A 19706-nucleotide genomic window follows, 5' to 3' on the forward strand; every position below is an offset into this window, starting at 1 on the left:
CAGTGAACATGCAAATGATCAAACCTGATCTCCTCCCTTCGCCCTCCTGCCTGCCCCATCCCCCTGTTCCCCTACCCCTGCCCTTCATCATTTTCCTCCCCTCCTCCCTTTTTCATCCCTTCTCCTCCTGTCTTGCCCACTCCAACCCTCCCTCCCTCCTTCTCCTCCTACCCCCCCATGGTCAGTTTCACCTATCCTAAGCATGGTTGCATGGGAGTAAATTCCACTGAATAAGCATGCAAATGATCAAACCTGCTTTCCTCCTCCCCTTCCTCCCTCGCTTGCTCCCATCCCTCCCCTCTCCTCTGCCCATCCTCCCTCCTCAGTCCTCCTCCCCTACCCCTTCCCTTTCTCCTTCTCCTATCCCCCTCCCAGGGGTCATTTTCACCTATCCTAAGTATGATAGCAAGGGAGTAAATCCCATTGAACTCACTAAGCATGCAAATGATCCATCCATTCTCAGCAAACTTTCACAGGATCCCATTTCATAACTCCGGGATTAAAAAGCAGAGAAATTTACCACTTGCCATATGCTCAGAGCCACATGTTACCAAATTCTTCCAGGCTACACAGGAAGTGGACTGGACCGTGAAAGACCAACCCAAATTGTGTTTTCATTTTGACAGATTTGTAGGGCAGTACAATATCTCAGAGAGGAGGTTAGGTCTCCTTGCTCATCTGGTGCATTCACTGTAGTTGCCCAATTTTCCTGCTTCTTAAGTTTGATAGAAATATTTCTTGGTTATAAAAAAGGTAAAGGTAAAGGTGTCCCCGCACTTATAGTGTGAGACGTTTCTGACTCTTAGGGTGACGTCTTCCTACGTTTACTACGCAGACTGTATATATGGGGTGGGATTGCCAGTTCCGTCCCCGGCCTTTCTTTACCCCCCAGCATAGGCCGAGTACTCATTTTACCGACCACGGATGGATGGAAGGCTGAGTGGACCTCGACCCTTTTTACCGGAGATTCGACTTCCTCCTTCCTTTGGAATCGAACTCCGGCCGTGAGCAGAGCTTCAGCTGCTTTACCGCCGCTTACCACTCTGCACTGTAGGTGTGTTCTTAAACCCCAAGGTTTTTTTTGCCAATTAGTGAATATGCTTATTTATTTATTTTATTTATTTAATTTAATTTATATACCGCCCTAAGCCCGAAGGCTCTCTGGGCGGTGTACATAAAAGGTAAAAGCAAGCACAATATATAAATACAATAAATACAATAACTCAAGAAACAAAAACACACAAACAATACGAAAACCAAACAGCATCCAGAATACAACATAGTAATAAAATACTGTAAAAATACACTTTAAAATGCCTGGGAGTATAAAAAGGTTTTCACCTGGCGCCGAAAAGATAGCAGCGTTCCACAGTTCGGGAGCCACAACCGAAAAGGCCCTATTTCTAGTCACCATCCTCCGAGCTTCTTGATGGGATGGTACTCGGAGGAGGGCCTTAGATGTTGAGCGCAGTGTACGGGTAGTTTCATATTGGGAGAGGCGCTCCACCAGGTATTGCGGTCCCACGCCATGTAAGGCTTTATAGGTCAAAACCAGCACTTTGAATTTAGCCCGGAAACAAATAGGAAGCCAGTGCAGACGAGCCAAAACAGGTGTTATATGAGCGGACCTTCTGGTCTGCGTCAACAATCTGGCCGCTGCATTCTGGACTAACTGTTGTTTCTGAACTATCTTCAAGGGCAGCCCAACGTAGAGCGCATTGCAGTAGTCCAATCTAGAAGTTACCAGAGCATGAACGACTGAGGCGAGGTCGTCACTGTCCAGATAGGGACGTAGCTGGGCTACCAATCGGAGATGGTAGAAAGCATTCCGTGCCACTGAGGCTACCTGAGCCTCAAGAGACAGGGAAGGGTCGAAAAGAACTCCCAAGCTACGAACCTGTTCTTTCAAGGGGAGTGTAACCCCATCCAGAACAGGGTGAACATCCACCATCTGGGCAGAGAAGGCACTCACTAACAGCGTCTCGGTTTTGTCTGGATTAAGCTTCAGTCTGTTAGCTCCCATCCAATCCATTATCGCGGCCAGGCAACGGTTTAGTACGTTAACAGCCTCACCTGAGGAAGATGCAAAGGAGAAATAGAGTTGCGTGTCATCAGCGTACTGGTGACAACGCACTCCAAAACTCCTGATGACCGCACCCAGCGGCTTCATATAGATGTTGAAAAGCATGGGGGACAGTACCGATCCCTGTGGGACTCCACAATGGAGAGTCCAGGGTGTCGAGCAGTGTTCCCCAAGCACTACCTTCTGTTGACGACCCACCAAGTAGGAGCGGAGCCACTGCCAAGCAATACCCCCAACTCCCAACTCTGTGAGCCTTCCCAGAAGGATACCATGGTCGATGGTATCAAAAGCAGCTGAGAGATCAAGGAGAATCAACAGGGTCACACTCCCCCTGTCCCTCTCCCGACAATGGTCTACTTTGAATACAGTTACTTTAAGCACTTCTTTCAGGTACAACTGTGTTCAATGAATGTTACACCCTAGTAAGTGTGTTTACCTATGGCCATACTATCCCAAACAAGCCCAATCTCGTCTGATTTCGGAAGCTAAGCAGGTTCAGGCCTGGCTAGTACTTGGGTGGGAGACCGCCTGGGAATACCAGGTGCCGTAGGCTTAGAGGAAGGCAATGGTAAACCACCTCTGAATACCTCGTACCATGCAAACCCTATGAATGCATCCAAAGGATTCATTTGGTCGCCATAAGTCGTGATCGACTTGAAGGCATATAACAACAACAACAAAGTGTGTTTAGGACTGCAGCCTTAACCTGACAAGTCACCTTGGAGTTATGTATTTCTTTAATAGATCTCCCCTATAGCCAGGTGTCATTCTGTTTGACTTTGTGAGAAAATCAAGTCAACAATGTGTAATGTTTGACTGATAAATATTTCTCTGAAGAAGTATGATATTTTTGAGGTGATCTTTTATTACTTTTAGTACATATATCACAATATTTTGTGAGGTGAAATATGTATGCGCTGCTAAATCTTAGTAAAATTATCAGAGGAAGAAGAAAAATCAAATCATGAATTAATGAGTTTCATATTTAAGGAGTCAGAATGAGATTGTATGCTTTAAGTTGGATTCCTGCATTGAGGAGGGGGTTGGGTTCAATAGTCTTAGAGACTCTTTCCAACTCTAAATTTCTGTGATTCTATGACTGAAAGAGAGAAGACATTTGGAGGTGGCATGACATGAAGATGATTTGAGTGGAACAAAACAGAGGTAAAATGTTTATGTAAGAGAGATACAGGTTTGGACAGGGAAAGACAGGATGGGAAGGGAATGTGAGGAATGGTGGGCAGAGCACCAGATGAACACTGTTCATCTTGTTCAGTTTTGATGTCACAAATCCCAGTAGCTGTCTTTACATTTGTGTCCATAGAATACTCCATCAATGTCAATTTACTACTAGGGATGTGGAATATGTGCACATTGATTTCATGTTCAGTTCCATTTCCCAGCAGAGCCGCATTATGACTTTCGTGGGCCCCAGGCACTTTAGCCTTCATGGGCCCCTTCCTCCATAATAATATCAATATTAAAAATTATTTTTGATGTAACTTTAAATACTTCAACATTTTATTTTTTTTCTGGTTTAGGCAAAATTGAATAGATTTTCATGGGCCCTAAAATTTTCATTTTTTTCTGATGTGAGAAAAAAATTAAAATATTTTCTTAACCCTAAAAGTTTATTTTTTTTCTTCTGATTTTAAAAGAAATTGAAACATTTTCGTGGCCCCCTAAAAGTATTGTGGGCCCTAGGCACTGTGCCTACTGTGCCTAATGGATAAGTCGGCCCTGTTTCCCAGGCTCTAGTAACCAACTTTTCAGCAAATCTTTTTGCTTATTTGAATACGATTGGGTTATATATGGCCTGTCATTCCTTCAGCATTGCGGAGTGTTCAGTTCAATTAAAGGAATTACAGTTTTTTTGTATACCTACTTTATGGTTTCACTACATCATGGTTTTGTTGACTTGCATCTGCATAAAGTACCATTCCTTCACATGCATATTTTACTAGCAAGAATGAAGTTGTTTTGGTGTGAGAACATTGAGATATTTATACAGATGGTTTGACTTTTCTACATTTGTATTTTACTAATGAGAATTAGGATGGTTCTACATAAGAGTTAAAATATCACAAGAATACAAATGATTTGGCATAAATATATATTATAAGACTGAGAGTTGAGGTGGAGTGAAAATATTAGTATGTTCAGAGGATCAAATACTGCAAGTATTCTTAACACTGATTTGTGTTTTTAACATATTATTTATTAATTATTTTATTTATATCTTGCCTTCCCTCCCAACAGGAGGAAGGCAAACAAAAGTACTAAAAACAGTTTAAAACATCATAAAAACAGACTTTATTATTATTATTTATTATCATTTATTATTATTATTATATATTTAATTTGTATCCTGCCTTTCCTCCCAGCAATACATTGAAACAAAACATCTTTAAAAACATCTTTAGAAGTTTTCAAGACACCTTTTTTTTTTTAAAAAAAAGGTTAAAAACATACATACATATATATATATATATTAATAAAAGTTTTAAAACATATTAAAAAGCAATTCCAACACAGACACAGACTGGGATAAGGTCTCAACTCAAAAGGCTTGTTGAAAGAGGAAGGTCTTCAATAGGTGCTGAAAAGTAACAGAGATGGTGTCTGTCTAATATTTAAGGGTTGGGAATTCCACAGGGTAATCAATCAATCAATTAATTAATTAATTAAAGCATGGTGAAATTCAGGGTGGGCATCAAAACTTCTTAATTAGAATTCAAGGGTAATGGAACTGAAGTATTAAACCTGATTTAAAAAAAAATTCTTTCAGCAAAGCATATATTTACTACTATCATATTTGCAATTTATTCATGTAGTATTACTTCTCCACTACTTCTGAGTTATACAAGGCTGTTGTGTTTCTCAACATTGTCAATAAAACACCACCAAAGAAGCTGTAGTTCCATGTTGCATTGCAGATTCTGTACTGAGCAAGGGTTTGAAGTAAATCAGGTATGGGGAACCTCTTGCCCTACAGATATTGGTGAACTACAACTCCCATAATCCCTAGCCACTGATCATGCTTGCTGGGGCTGATGGAAGTTGTAGTTCATCAACATCTGGAGGGCCAAAGGTTTCCCACACCTGGACTAGAGGAACTTCGATGTCCTTCCAATTCCCCAGAATTCTATGGTTCTATATCCTGTTGTTATCAATATGTAAGGTAAATGTACATCAGAGAGAGCCAATGTGGTGCCCTCCAGATACTGCTGGACTACAACTTCCATTGGCCTTGATCGGTGGGTTGCTGGGAGTTTGACTCCATCATTGTTTTCAAGTGCATCATGTTGGCTAGCCAAGTTCTACGTGTTTCTCTTTAGGAATGGGAGAGCTAGTGATTATTTATTTATTTGATTCAATTTATAAATTACTTCCCATAAAATACCTTGAAGACATTTCACAGTAAAATCATCAACAAAAACAATTTACGTTGAACATACACATTTGTTCAATAACAACTTTTAAAAAATTCTTCATGACTTATATTTGAAATATGTGCATAGCATTAGTAGGAAATTTGGAATATTTTATAGTACAAGGAGGACCCTGCAATAGAGTGTTGTAGTGTATCCTTAGCATGCATGTACTGTCTGAACTTGTGCCTGAGGGGATTGAAAAACAAAAGTTAGTATTAAACTATTACCTTCATATCCCATGCAAGTAAAGTAATGCTCAAGATTCTACATCAAAGGCTCTTATCATATATGGAGCGAGAAATGCCAGACTTCCAAACTGGATTTAGAAAGGGAAGAGCAGAGCTTGGAAAAGTTACTTTTTTTGAACTACAACTCCCATCAGCCCAATCCAGTGGCGAGGGCCGGTTCTAAAGGGCGGCCAGGTGGGGCACTGGCCGAGGGCCCCTAGTGCTACAGGGGCCCCCTTCACTCGCCTTCTGCGATGGCAGTCACGGTTTCCCTAAAGTACTGAAGCCCCTGCCACCATCTTAGTTGATGGCAGAGATGCATGCGCATAGCACGTACATGCGCCATCAACAAAGATGGTGACAGAGGCTTCATCCCCTTAGGGAAACCGGAGCCGCCATCTTGGTTAATGGCAATGGTGAAAGACAGGAGACAGGTAGGTGGGGGCGTGGGCGGCCCACGCCCATGCCTATGCACACACACACACCGGGGCCCAGGGCAAGCTGATGCCCAAGGGCCCCTGCATGCCTGGAGCCGGCCCTGCCAGTGGCTATGCTGGCTGGGGCTGATGGGAGTTGTAGTTTTAAAAAGTAACTTTTCCAAGCTCTGGGGAAGAGGTACCAGAGAGCATATCGCAAACATATATTGGATAATGGGACGGACCAAGGAATTTCAGAAGAAAATCACCCTGTGCTTTATTATGTGCCTTCAAGTCGATTATGATTTATGGTGACCCTATAAATCAGTGACCTCCAATAACATCTGTCATGAACCAGATCTTGTAAGGTGAGGTCTGTGGCTTCCTTTATGGAATCAATCCATCTCTTGTTTGGCCTTCTTCTTTTTCTACTCCCTTCTGTTTTTCCTAGCATTATTGTCTTTTCTAGTGAATCATGTCTTCTCATTATGTGTCCAAAGTATGATAACCTCAGTTTCATCATTTTAGCTTCTAGCGATAGTTCTGGTTTAATTTGTTCTAACACCTGATTATTTGGTTTTTCACGGTCCATGGTATGCGCAAAGCTCTCCTCCAACACCACATTTCAAATGAGTTGATTTTTCTCTTATCTGCTTTTTTCACTGTCCAACTTTCACATCCATACATAGAGATTGGAAATACCATGGTCTGAATGATCCTGTATAGGTTGCACATTAGGACAATCAGATGCTGTGGCACCCCCATTTCTTTTAAAGCGTTCCATAATTTTTCGTGATCTACACAATCAAAGTCTTTGCTGTAATATATAAAACACAGAGCACTAACTGAACATTAAATCACTGAACACTAAATAAATCACTGAACACTAAAGTCAGGATCACGCAACTTAGTGTTTGATTTGGGCTGAGGGGGTCTGAGAGGCCAATTAAGTAGCCCCAGTGTTGGCCTGAAGTATAATAGTCAGCAGAAGCACATGATGAGGGACAAAGTGGCAATATCAAAACTGTGTTCACCAGGACAGTTGAGGTGGAGTGGGGTGAGATTAGGGCAGGTGCTACCAACCCAGACCTCACAGCTACCTCACCTTGTCCTCTCCTCATCTCAAGGAGGGCTCTGCTATGGCTCTGCCTTCCCTCATATGTCACCTCTGATAACAGTGGATTACCTTGCAGGGCTGCTGAAAACTTCTGTCTCTCAACATAGCCTTCCAGCTTGCAATAGGGCTAGAAGTGATGTACACTGCAGGGTTTCTGTATACAACTCTTTCATCCCAAGCTGCAATGGAGGGATAAAACCAAAGGTAACAAGGCAGGATTTTTGTATAATGGGTCATTTCAGTAGATTTCATCAGATTTGAATATAAGTGGTTGTTGGACCATTTAAAAAATATATCCAAATTTCAGTCTGAAAACGATTCCCCAACCCTGTTTTATACACGTGTCTGTATAGCGCTGTCCTCCCACTCTAGCCACTTCATTCTATTTCACTTGCCACGCAGTTGTCATTTTTACCTCTCTGTCTCTTAACCTTCCATGCCACTATGTTACTGTGGGATTTTTTTTTTAAAGTATTCTAAGGTTTTTTTTTAATGCAGATGTGTGTGTGTGTGTGTGTGCACGTGCGTATTTGTGCATACCTCAGGTTTCCCCTGAATCTGCAAATACATCTGTCTTGTGCTTGGATGGTGAGAGTTCGGCTACATAAACAGAAACATGGGAAGACTTGAACTGGTGGTATTTGTTAACCTGTGTTTTGAGTATTCAGCCAGATTATCAATACTGGAGGAGGACATTTAGTACTATACTCTGAATCTGGTGCCTTTCAGAGAGACCGTACTGCAACTGTGCATCAGGGCAATTTATTACAAGAAGGTTTTCTTCAACTAAGTAACAGTAGGCATGGGGATTTGTATTGTTCTGAGTATCTGTCTTTAAGAAATGCAGCTTCATTATTCAAATAAGTGGTTCACTGAATGCTGATTTTTAAAAAAAACGGCCACAGAGAATATATTAGACTAGAGGCCAGTCTCCAAACCATTACTAGTTATATGATGTTTAGCTCCAGCTGCTTTCCATGTGCATCTGTCTACTCCATCCATTCTTGCTTATAGTTTTCTTTCTTCTCTCAAATGCCTCCCTCTGGCCACCTCTTTTTCTCATTTCTCCATTCCACTTCCTATTCCAGTTCTTCTTTCATTGGCCCAGTAGCCCTCTGGAGGATTTGAGCAGTTAATCCATCCTTCTTCTTAGTGTTAGGGTAGTTCAGCCAATCACTGCAACCAGGGCCAGCGCCAGAGGGCAGCCAGGTTGGGCCCTGGTTGAGGGCCCCTGCCGTCTAGAGGGGCCCCTGAAGGGCTCTTCCTTAGGGTGGGAGGGTAGCACTCCCATTCCGTGATCCCCAACCCTGCCACAGATCGCATAGAGGGAGCTTCCAGCCCCCCCATACAGACTGTGTGGGCCCACACCACACATCTGGACACCCTACCTACCTTTCCCATTGCTGTGAATGCTGTGTGCGCATACCTGCCATCAATCAAGATGGCGGTGGAGGCTTCTCTAAGGGGCTAACACCCCTACCGCCATCTTGGTTGATGGCAGGCATGTGTGTGCATCAATGAGGAGGTAGGTGGGGCGTGCAGGCAAGCACTGCAGGCTTGGGGCAGGCTGGTGCCCAGGGTCCTAGTCATGCCTGGCTCTGGCCCTGACTGCAACACTACTTCATCAGCATCATCTACCAACACTGCCACTATCTCAGAAAGTCTTTAGACTAGTATTCACTCCCAAATGCAGTCTTAGTTTAATAATACATGTCAGGTGGGAAATAGGTAATAGAATGGCACCAAGCACAGCTATATATAATAATAATGCTGTGCTTTTAAATCAGTGTCCTAAGCAGACAGTGATGTATACATTATTAATCTTAATATTTTATTTTTTATTAATTGATGTAGCATCTGAAGTTAGGACACAGAGGACCCTACTAATATTTTAATATCTGCAGAAATGCACTTTGAAACTATGAATGGTGTATTTTAAGGATGGGGCTCCTCAGGCCCAGAGACCAAATACAGCGCTCCATGTCTATCTGACTGCCTGGTTGACTTTTGGCATGCCATGCTCCTTCCCAGGCTACACCTCTTATCTCCAGTCCCCATCCTTCAATTGCCCTGGTTTCTGCTTTCCTTGAGTTCTTTTGCATGGCTGGAATGTGGCCTTGAACTATGGCAATGTCTCTTGCTTACTTGGATGAAATGGTAGAGAGATGTGGAGCGGGGCGGGGGGAGGTAAGGGAAAAACCTCTGACTTTTGCATAACTTGAAATGAGGCCTAGAGTACAAAGGTAGGAGTCATACCTGTTGCTTCACCAACTTTCCCTCTGACCCTGCCCACCAGTGGCATGCGGCCAGGAAGGTTGTCTGTGAGATAATGTGGTCCTCAGGCTGAAAAGGTTCCCTATCCTTTGTGTACTTCTTAGTAGGTCATGGTAATATTGGTTGAGTGATAAGGGGAGGAAGAAAGCAGAATGAAGACTTTCAATTCTAGTACACATGGAATTCTAATATAATTTCTTCATTATTTCCTGTGTAACATTTCACAAAAATCCAAATATAATAACATCTTTGTTTTGTTTTTATTTTGCTCGGTTATTCTCTTAACATTCCCACAAGGAAGAAATGCTTTCTAATCAGTTATCCCTAAAGGGTCTGTGGCATAGTGGATTGATTTAAATCAAGTTGATTTAAATCACCAATGACTCTTCATGGATTTTAATCAACACTTAATCACCGATTTTCTAAGAGAAGGTACAATCCCATTGGTTGATAAACATTTAAAACAGTTTGATTTACAATAAAATAGAGTCTCTTCCACACATTTGCGATATCTTTTGACACTTCCAAGAGCACATTTTAAACAGAGTGCAATATTTTAAGGTCAAATTATGCATTTTTAGAATGTTAGAGAATAAAGGATTATTTATTCACTTCAGCTGTCCATAAGAGCCCTTATAAAAAACTATCCAGTGGATAGTTACTGGAGAACTCTGTTTTGAGCTGGACATTGAGTTTTAGTGATGTAATAATATTTTCATGATACAATAATAATATTCACAACCTCATATCAGTTAATTCTGAACGTTAAGTAAGCAGAAAAAATATAATGTTTAAGTATGAAACAGACGCAGTAGATGTTGACTCTGATGGGTATTGTTGCCACACTTTATTATAATTGTTGTTGTTAAACTTCTGTCCTGTCCTTCTTGCCAGAAGGAGCCCCCACTTGAGACATTTGTCTCTATACATGTCTGGAATTTACTTTTCCATGTTCAAGGAATAAGTCCTTCTGGAACATTAATGACAGGAGAGAATTTAGCTCACATGTACTATGGGAATGGTTTCACTATTGTGAGAAAAGAATGCTTGAATACATAGGCTTTTGGTCTTGACTGAGTAGGGCTCTTCTTATGTTTTTATGTTTCCCCTTGTAAACCTGGCTCTATTACGCTGGTAACAGATTGCCGTCTATCCAGTTCAGCTGGTTCAGAAACTGCCATATTTATTGAAACACACAAGGACATAGCATGAAAAACTTTGGATTGAGTGTCCTCCTGAGGTGCTCAGAAAAGAGCAAAAAAAAAAAAAAAAAGAAGAGGAAAGATCAGAACTTTTTTTTAAGCTTTTATTGAGAAATTAAAACAAAAGGCAATTTACAGATTAGCTACTAAAGGCTATCCTAGTGAAAGAATAGGGAGAATGAGTCAAAGGAGACTACATGGTGATGTTTCATCATCTTGGGTAAAAAGGTGGAAGGTGGAGAGCTGGCAAGAGAGAGAAATAGAGAGAGGGTTATATCTTTGTGATGTCACTGATGTTTAAATGCATTATAAGTGATGTACGGTTGAGTGAGTGAGTCAGGGAGTGAGTATTTGCATATGAATGGTTATTGAATGAAAGAGTGGAGGAGGGAGGAGGAGTGTGATATATATAGAGAGAGTGTGTGCTTGACAATTCAGATAGGGCTTGGAGAGGTAGGAGTTGGGAGGAATTGGGAGGATAGGGCTTAGTGACAGAGACCGTTAGGGTCTGGTTTGGAGACTGATGGATAGAGATAAATTGATAGAATTAGGGTAGGGTTAGGTTCAGTTAGAATTGTGGCTTCTCACTGTGTTATATTTATCAAATGTATTAATAAAGATATTTTTGTTTTCATCACCCCATGCTCAGTTTCTGAAGAGAGGGAGAGTAATACAGTATATATTAAGGCTCACCCATATCCTCGCATCCTGAAGTATATAACAATTTTGACCCACGGTAAAGCAAAATACAGTGTTGGTTTGAAGTCTGTTGTGGTAAAGGCCTGGGAGGACAGGGTATTGCCTTTTAAAGTGAACAGGAACAGTACAATCTTCCTTATGATTTATTTGAAAACATGCCCAAGGGAGATGGAGTGAGGACCCTTAGCATCAGGGTCAATTAAAAAAAAAGGCAGGAAAAGCTGGCTCTCCTCATCCATGGCAATGCTTTACTAGGCAAGGATGACTATAAGAGAAGGTGCTGAGACTGGCACCCTGTCAGTAGCTCCAAGAGTAATTCAGACCCAGTTTATCCCACCAAGACCCCCTTGCTTGAATCAGACTGGCTATATGTAGAGTTAGGATTCAGAGAACTGAGTTTATCTCAGCAAGCTCACTCTCTGGAAATCACACTGGTTTCAGGCCTCTAAGACAGTTATAGGCTTTGGGTGTAACTTATTCTGTCAGTGCAAGATTTCCACTTGTGCAGTGGAACTTTCTCCCCCTCCCCAGACACCCTAAATCTGTTCTGGGGCTTTCCCAATCCCCCAGAGCAGATTTGAGAGGGTGTGAGGAGAGGAGAGGAAGGAAGTTCTATTGTGCAAGCAGAAATCCTTGCACTGATGGAATGATACCACACTTAGAAAACAAATAATTGAAAAGACTGCAGTGGTCCCAGAACAATTTCCAGGTGAACAAACGGGATAATGTGTGTGCTTGTGGGTAGATGCTGGTGGCCACTTACTTATCACTAAAAATGAGGAAATGCATCACCAAAAAAGAGGACAAAAGGCAGCACAGATTTGTATAAAAATAATGTTAATATATATGCATGGGTGCAAACTTAGAAATAATTGCTATAATTTAAATAGAAATACAACACATCTCACCAAATGGGGATGACTGTGACTGGGTGACTTGTGTTCCTGCTTAGTCTGGTATCCAGGTGCTAACTCTTGATGGGCAACTTCAAGGCTCCTGATCTGTTCTTTATCTGGACTTAGACCAGGTAGCCCTTCAAATAGTGGGCTGTCCCTATGATTTGATTGCTCTAGTGGTATGTTGAATATTACTTGAGAGGACACAAGACTTCACATCTCTCATTAGGCAATTGATGATACAGTGTTTGATTGAACTAGGAAGCAGAGAGAGATAAGGATTTAGTGAACTCAGCAGTTCCCAGGCTGGCATATAGAGAGCTGTTGGGTACTCTCTTTTGGCTACTTCAACTGCATTCTGTCCTAACTTGCTAGACCTTGCCAGCTAACTTTTCCAGACAAAATAGTCATAGGAGCCAAGAAGAACATATGGCATTATCTCTTTCAGTGAGTCATTAAACCGCATAGCCATAGATTGTGATCGCTTTTGTCAGTATATTGCAGTAAATACACATTTTTCACTTAAAACAGCAAAATAATGGTGCACATCAATGACATTAAAAGTCGTAACTTGTCTTGACAAAAGTGCTTACATAGCTATTCTGTCCTGTGTAAATTTGACTAATTTAAAATTTGTCAAGAGCACAAACCATGAGATTTAGCAGGTGTCATGAAGTGCAGCAGTGTCTTTACATATTTTTTATACACACTGAGCTTGGTACCTCACTAATTCCAGTCATTTGGTCTCCCTGCTTACACCATGTAATGAAGATGTTGACTACCTAGAGCTCACCTGACCCATATGCTTTATGGTTATCTAATGTAGCCCTGTTTTGGACAAAGGTTATCATAAGAACCAGGGCCGGTGCCGAAGTGCAGCCAGGTCGGGCCCTGGCCAAGGGACCCTGCAGCCCAGAGGGGCCCCGTTAGGTTGGGAGAGTAGTGCTCCCCTTCCGCGTATCGCAGGGAGGGAGCTTCCAGGCCGCCTGCCTGTTCACTCACTCCACCGACCCCTCTCCTGTCTTCTGCTGCTGCCATCAACCAAGCTGGCGGCTTCTTTAAGGGGCTGATGCCCCAACCGCCCTCTTGGTTGATGGCAGGCATGTGCATGCATGTAGCATACCGTGCATGCATGCCATCAACCAAGATGGCGGCTGGGGCATCAGCCCCTTAAGAAGCATCCACCGTGATGTTGGTTGATGGCAGCCCTGCATGCACAGTGTGCGCAGCAGCAGAAGACAGGAGAGAGGTAGGTGGAACAGGTAGGAGCCACATGCACGGACCAGGCTGGTGCCCAAGAGCCCAGTCATGTCTGGCACTGGTCCTGATAAGAACAAATAAGATTCTGCATACATTTCTCAAGTCAGTGCCACTCACAAACAATTAGGCTGGGTATCACTCTCCTGGGGCCTTCCCCAGACCAAAGATTAAGACTTTATAGTGGCTAACTGAATAATCCAACTTCAGAAAAATAATTTGTCACGTAAGCATGAGCAGTGGATTTAAGAGGTGCTTGGACAGGTGGTACGCAGACAGATAGCTGTTATAGGGGTGGGGAGTCCTGATACATTTGGAGCTTCCTGAAATTGAAGATCTACTGGATGCTTCCTGGAATTTGTGAAGTTAATAAACATTACTAACTTAGGTTCATTAATTTCAATGAGTCTACCCAAGTAAATTTTAGTTGAATACAACCTACAGTGTTTTTAACTGAGGTGTAAGGAAGATTTAGGTTTGAAAAGGTAATGATATGTCATATATCAGTGTACAAAGTACCTTGAGTCACAGAGATGAAATGGAAGAGGTTGCTATGTATTTATTTATTTATTTCATTAAACTTATAGCCGAAGCTCTCTGGGCAGTTCACAAGACAAGAAACATCAAAAAATACAATAAACATGTAACAATATAAAACAGATTAAAAGTTTAAAATGTTAAAAAATTAAAAACAGTGTCAACGCATACTAAACATATTAAAAAGCCTGGGTGAAGAGAAAAGTTTTAACCTGGCGCCGAAAAGATAGTAACGTTGGCGCCAGGCGTATCTCCTCTGGGAAATCATTCCACAGTTCGGGGGCCACCATAGAAAAAGCCCTCTTCCACGTTGCCACCCTCCGAGAACTCGGAGGAGGGTCTTTGATGATGAGCGTAGTGTACGGGCAGGTTCATAATGGGGGAGGCGTTCCAACAGGTATTGTGGTCCTGTGCTGTGTAGGGCTTTATAGGTCAAAACCAGCATTTTGAACCGGGCCCGGAAACAAATAGGCAGCCAGTGCAGGCGGGCCAGAATCGGTGTTATATGGTTGAACCGTCTGGTCCCTGTTAGTAGTCTGGCCGCTGCATTCTGCACAAGCTGCAATTTCCAAACTGTCTTCATAGGCAGCCCCACGTAGAGCACATTGCAGTAATCTAATTTTGAGGTTACCAGCGCATGAACTACTGAAGCGAGGTTCTCTCTGTCTAGATAGGGGCGTAGCTGGGCCAGCAGCCGAAGTTGGTAAAAAGCACCCCGTGCCACCGAGGCTACCTGAGCCTCGAGTGACAGGGATGGATCTAAAAGAACTCCCAAGCTACGAACCTGTTCCTTCAGGGGGAGTGCAACCCCATCCAGAACAGGTTGAACATCCCCCATCCTGTCAGGAGAACCACCCACCAGCAGCATCTCAGTCTTGTCTGGATTAAGCCTCAGTTTGTTAGCTCTCATCCAGTCCATTGTCGCAGCTAGACATCGGTTCAGCACGTCGACAGACTCACCTGAAGAAGATGAAAAGGAGAAGTAGTGCTGCGTGTCATCAGCGTACTGATGGCAACGCACTCCAAAACTCCTGATGACCGCACCCAGCGGCTTCATATAGATATTAAAGAGCATGGGGGACAGAACTGACCCCTGCGGGACTCCATACTGGAGATCCCAGGGTGCCGAGCAATGCTCCCCATCAGGTAGGAGCGGAACCAGTGCCACGCAGTACCGCCCACTCCCAAATCAGTGAGTCGTCCCAGAAGGATACCATGGTCGATGGTATCAAAAGCCACTGAGAGATCAAGGAGAATCAGCAGGGTCACACTCCCCCTGTCTGTCTCCCAACAAAGGTCATCGTACAGGGCGACCAAGGCTGTCTCCATGCCAAAACCGGGTCTAAAACCCGACTGAAATGGATCCAGATAATCGGTGTCATCCAAGAGTGCCTGGAGCTGGTAGGCAACCACTCGTTCGAGGACCTTGCCCAGGAATGGCACGTTAGCCACCGGCCTATAGTTGTTAAGATTTTCCGGGTCCAGGGACGTTTTCTTCAGAAGTGGTCTTACCTCTTTCAGGAGGCCAGGGACCACTCCCTCCCGCAATGAAGCGTTAATCAATGCCCTGGCCCAGCCGGCTGTTTCATTCCTGCTAGCTTTTATTAGCCAAGAAGGGCAAGGATCCAACTTAGAAGTGGTCGCACACACCAGTCCAAGCACCTTGTCAACGTCCTCATGCTGTACTAGCTGAAACTCATCCAAAAAATAAGGACAAGACTGTGTGCTGGACACCTCATTTGATTCAACTGCTACAACATTGGAGTCTAAGTCCTGGCGGATGCAAGAGATTTTATCCTGGAAGTGCCTAGCGAATTCATTACAGCGCGCCTGCGATGACTCCACTATGTCTGTAGGGCCAGAATGTAATAGCCCTCGGACTATTTTGAAAAGCTCCGCTGGACGGCAGATCGATGATTTAATGGTGGCAGCAAAATATTGCTTCTTTGCTGCCCTCACTGCCCCTATGTACAACTTAGTATAGGCACTTACCAGTGCATAATTGCATCCATCAGGAGTTCGCCTCCATCTGCACTCAAGCCGTCTTCTATGCTGTTTCATCACTCTCAGCTCCAAAGTAGACCATGGAGCTGCATGAGCTTTACACCGAAGAGGGCGCACAGGGGCAGGCGATCGTGTCAACTGCCCGGGTCATTTCTGCATTCCACAGTTCCACCAGGGCTTCGACAGGAGCACCAGCCTTATCAGCCGAAAAACTCCCCAGAGCCTTATGTAAACTAAATTCTTCCACTCTTTCATAACAAATTATATTGCCATAGCTGCAAAATTAGATACTCATTTTAAATACACTAACCTACCATGAGCCTTCAGGCCAGAAAATAAATGTAGGTGAAAAATGAATAACAGTACAATCATAAGAACATAAGAAGAAACTGCTAGATGATGCCAGTGGCCCATCTAGACCAGCATCCTGTTCTCACAGTGGCCAACCAGATGCCTATGGGGATGCTAAAAGCAGGACCTCAGCACAACAGCACTCTCTCCACTGGTCATTCTCAGAGGCATAGGGTTGTATCCAAAGTAGTGCTTAGGAAATTAACTGTCAATGCAACGTATTCTTCTTTCACAACAGAACTTTCCCGCTTCTCCCTCTGCACATGTCCTAAATATGTTTTAGGGATTTCCCCGACTCTCAGGAGCAGATTTGGGGAGGACGTAGGGCATTTGTAAGGGAAGGAAGGTAGAAATCCTATTGCACAAGGAGAAATCCTTGCACTGATGGGACACATTAGTTGGATGCTGCCTAAACTGCCTCTGACAGTGGAGGTAGAACATAATCAAGCAGGAGCTGAGTGTAGTGTAGCGCCAATGGACCAGCGGAACCAGAAGTCCAGTAGCTTGTTAACTTGTTTATTTGTGCCTGCTGCCGAACGAAATAACAGACCACCAGCCGAGACTTCAAGAAGAGAAACTTTACTGTTTCATTAGGCAGTTTATGACACCGTGCTCCGTCTCTCTTCAACTCTCTCCAACTACAACGCATTCCTATTACCCCCACACCCATTGTGTGCTCACCCAAGCTTGTTATAGCTGAGCCTCTGATCTGCTACAGCTGCAGACTGACCTTGGGTGTTTCCTTCAATTACATTCTTAACCCTTGCACTGGCTGTACTGGAACTGGCTGTGTTGCTCACCGAAGCCTGACACTGAGTGCAAGAGCACTCTCTCCTCCTGGGGTTGCCAGCAACTGGTACTCAGAAGCAGACCGCCTCCAACTATGGAGGCAGAGGATAGGCAAAAGGGCTAGTAGCCATTGTTAGCCTTATCCTCCATGAATTTGTTTAATACTTCTTCAAAGCCATCCAAGTTGGTGGCCATCTCTGCCTCTTGTGGGAATGAATTCCACAGCTTAACTATAGGCTGTGTGAAGTAGTACTTTCTTTTGTGTGTCCTGAACCTTTCAACGTTCAGCTTATTGGATTTCCTTGAGTTCTAGTATTGTGAGAGAAGGATAAAAACCATGTCTACTGTCTCTGTCTACTCAAAAGTAAGCCCTATTTTCATGAGGCTTCCTCCCAGATAGTAGGGTTAGGATTGCAGCCTAATGTAGTACAGTAGAGGCAAATCTAGTTTCACACATTACAGTTGCTATGTGGTTGGCTCTGAAAGCAATTTCTGTGTTGTGTGCCCCATGTGTGGCACCTGAACTGGCTTTCCACATAGATCTGCCTGCTCCCATGGTAAGTCTGCCCTGCCCCTCTTGGGACTACAGTACTGCTGTTGGCATGGAGGCAGAATGATGGGGTCGGGAACATGAGAAAGACATTACTGACATCATGACATCCAAATGGGGCCCCTACCACGACATTCTGGAATTTGACATCCAAATGGGGCCCCTACCACAACATTCTGGAATTTACCATGTTGAAATTTGGCAATGTTCCTTTTTATAGAAAGCCCCTCTCTCCCAACTTCTAATGACAAAGTATTTTTTCTTACTCTGAACTGAAAGTTGCAATGTGTATTTGTTTGTAAACTTCAGTCATGAAAAGAGTCAGATAGGAAATTGCTGTTCCACCAAATTAGCTTCTCAGATATCTTTTTAATTAGAGCTCATAACTCAGATTCTTGGTATTTTAGGAAGATGAACAATACAAATTGAAGTACAGATATTTTTTCAATCAGCTCAGTTCAAATGAATCTTTTATACACAGACGAGGTTACTAACAAATAGCATGTCATATGATAATGAGACTGTGTTTTCTTCAGTAATTTTACATTTGTAAACTACACTGGTGAGAAAGTAAGTGGAATGTTTATCTACTCTACTTTTACACTGACAGATCTCTGTTAAAGACCAGGGTGCCCAACAGAGACAAAGCAAGTATATATAAAAAAGAAGTCTAAACTCTAAATCAGTTCTACAACACCTTCAAATACAATATATTACACTGGTTCAGAATGCTCATTTTCACATGAGTATGCTGTTTAATGGAGAAGACTTCAATTTATGTTTAAGAACAAATAAACTGTAGTACTTTGACAGCCGTTCACACTTAATTCTTTGCGTTAAACCAACAGCATTCTTTTCCACAAATATCCATTGTTAGGACAATGCTCTCAGACAGAATTTATGAGAAATGGAATTATGTTACCAAGGAGATAGCATTTACTATAATGAAGAGTAGATCCTAGAAAATGGCCCCTTTTACAGCAGCTCAGAACAGAGCTACAAAAGCAATTGATTGGTCTTGGCATTTAGTCTTATATCAGCTGTGTCATCCATTGCTTCAGGAGTGAGAACACTAATCTAAAGTGACATTTCTGTTCTGGCGGGCTTTTCTGCCCTGATGAAAGCAATTACTTCATTCTTAAATGATAATTTGCTGGAGTTTCAACCACTTTAATTGATAACTTTTTGTTCTGAGAAGTTCAATTGTGAAGTGATTAGCTGATTTTGTAAATAGAAATTTAGGTGTGAAATGTACAAGTTGCTCTGAAATAAAAGTGCTCTTTGCAAGGTAGTTTTTGTTATGTAAATCTGCATTTTCTCTACTATATTTTAGTTGCCAACTGGATGGTTCAGAGAAGGGAAAAATCCTTGTAGCATCTGAATCTTATGTAAACAGCATTATTAATAGTTACAACATGGATCATATCAATTTATTTAACTGAAGTTTGGACCATGAGTACATTAATGCAAAGAGATTGTTTAGAAACACAGAAGCCTATAGCAAAAATCTACCAAGGCCATTTTAATCCAGAAAGACTCTAATGATTGCTTGGAATACAAGCATTGCCTCAACTCATATGAAGTGTAGGCTGTAATTAATATAATCTTTAGCGATTAGCAAAATCTCATTCCCAAGAGATAAATTGCTAAAATATACACTTAATTTTTCTTTGTAAAGCTAAGGCATTTTAAATGGCATCTAGTTCTGTATTTTCTTGCAGAGAGTAACAAAAAATGGTTAATGTGTTAAATTGGAAATATAAAGCAAAAATGAAGGTCAAACTGATTTAGCACATCAAACAGTCTTTGTCAGCCAAGCTTAATATATCCTGAGTTTGTGGAACAAATGAAATTTTGCTGCTGTGTTACA

At 42.5% G+C, this 19706-nt stretch overlaps 1 protein-coding gene and 1 pseudogene across 9 annotated transcripts in view; both read left to right on the forward strand.

Moving 5' to 3' along the window:
• The window catches only part of NPAS3 (neuronal PAS domain protein 3), a 1108131-nt gene that overhangs the window by 285071 nt on the left and 803354 nt on the right, over positions 1-19706 (forward strand). The window lies entirely within an intron of this gene.
• Positions 2518-2636, forward strand: LOC133378526 (5S ribosomal RNA; annotated as a pseudogene).

This window comes from Rhineura floridana, chromosome 2, assembly GCF_030035675.1.
Source record: "Rhineura floridana isolate rRhiFlo1 chromosome 2, rRhiFlo1.hap2, whole genome shotgun sequence".
NCBI classification, from domain to species: domain Eukaryota; kingdom Metazoa; phylum Chordata; class Lepidosauria; order Squamata; family Rhineuridae; genus Rhineura; species Rhineura floridana.